Source organism: Octodon degus, unplaced genomic scaffold (assembly GCF_000260255.1).
Source record: "Octodon degus isolate 3935 unplaced genomic scaffold, OctDeg1.0 scaffold00073, whole genome shotgun sequence".
Lineage (NCBI taxonomy): Eukaryota > Metazoa > Chordata > Mammalia > Rodentia > Octodontidae > Octodon > Octodon degus.
This window is the reverse complement of record NW_004524649.1, coordinates 11,358,937-11,360,970: the sequence shown is the minus strand read 5'-3', so window position 1 is coordinate 11,360,970 and position 2,034 is coordinate 11,358,937.

The following is a 2,034-nucleotide window of genomic DNA, read 5'->3' as shown; positions in this document are numbered from 1 at the left end:
GGGCTACTGGACTCTTTTAGAATATTTTGCTGAGTTTACACACCTATAATATTCAATAACGGAACTTAGAAAAAATGAGGTATACCGATGAATGTCCATTTTGTATCTGTGTATTCCAAGTCGTTAGGATAGATATATAGTTGCATTCTCTTAATGAATAGAATGATTTGTTCTAATGGTGTTTGTAAATAGGATTACAAGTCCACTTCTTGTACATCAATTAACCACTAAGAAGAATATATGCAGTGTATTATTTGTTGAAACTGTACTTCCGATTGGATTTGAAACTGTCTCATTGCTATCTGTTTATCAATAAAACTTTGAAAAAAAATAAAAAAGAAAAAAATGTGATTTTGGCACCATTCTTTTGCTTGGATAGTGAGATAGCTTAAATTTTAATGCATATATCATTTGAAATAATTTAATGGAAGCCCATACTTGCCAAATATCACTACTTTGTCTATAATATGTCTATTATTATTTATAATTAATATCATCCATAAAATATTAAAAACTGACAAGCCAGATAATATTATTAGGTAACCCAGTAGAACATAAGCAAAAAAAAAAATAACAAACTTTTGGTGAAATCATTTGTACCCCTGCTAAAAGAGTTCATTATAAGAAAGAGAATTTTGTCAGGGAGAGTTATACTGAATGAAAGCCTGCTTCTGTGCTGTGAGTTGCCAGATTCTTCAGATTGTTGCATGGAATTGCTCCTCCCATTACTAACCTGTCATGACATACATGCAGCCTTTGACGCAGTGATCACCCTTCTCTCCTCATGCCATGTTCTTCCAGGCCACCACATTCCCCTGGCCTGCCTTGTTTGTTTCTCTCTCTTCTTTGTCAGTTCTTTATGGTTTCTTCTTAGCCTGGACTCTAAAAAAAGAATATTCTAAGGACCAGTTTTTGAATCTATTTTCCTTTTTGAATCTATTTTCCTTTTTGGTTAGAGTCATTCCCTGGGTGATCCTTTTCAATCTCACAAGTTTAAATACAATGTATGTGCAAATAAATATGAAACCTAGATTCATATTTTTAATGTATATCTCTCCTCTAAATTCTAAATCATATATTAACTGCCATTCTATATATTCACCTGAATGTCCAACTTCATGCATTCAAAATTAGCTTTTTTCTGGGCATATCCATTTCAGTAATAACAATTCTTATGTCCTGATTCCTCTTTCCCTAAATTGTAATATCATGTAGTTTACCAGAAAATCTCCAATTTTATCATCTGTATGTTTGTACACACAAATTCATGCACCCACACTGCCTGTAGACACCTATATATATTCCAAGAAGTATATTTTTAGGCAATTTCCTCATTGTGCAAACACCATGAAGTGTACTTAGACACACCTAAGTTGGGTAGTCTACTACATCTCTATATACAGGAAAAGACCCAGGTGGCAGAAATTTTTCAGCTCATCATACTATCTGTCTATTGAGAAGTCACTGTCACCTATCACCACCTCCATAATCAAGTTCAACTTGGTTCAAGCCAGTCCCTCTTTGGATATAGCCACCTGTCTCCTTTCTACTACTTTTGTCTTCAAATAACCTGTTTTCAGTACAGCAGTCAATGTGTTTGTAATAAAATTTAAGTTTGATCCTTTCATTTCTGTGTGCAAAACTCTCCTATGGCTTCCATGTCAAAGTGAAGCCCCAAGTCTTTTAGGGACCTAGATAATCTGCATTACTGTTACCTTTCTGAGTTTACATCTAACTGCACTCTTTCTGTTTAATTCTGCCAATTACACAACTCTTCTTTCTATTTGCCAGACAGCAGTGTTAAGTTCATGAGCATAGAGATTTTTGTCAAGTTTTTCTTTACATGTAACTAGTATCTAGATCAGTATATGGCCAGAGCTAAGAACTCATTAAATATTGCCTCTAGGTATGCTGGATAATTTCTAATTTACCTTTCTTTCTCTTTCTCTTTCTCTTTCTCTTTCTCTTTCTCTTTCTCTTTCTCTTTCTCTTTCTCTTTCTCTTTCTCTTTCTCTTTCTCTTTCTCTTTCTCTT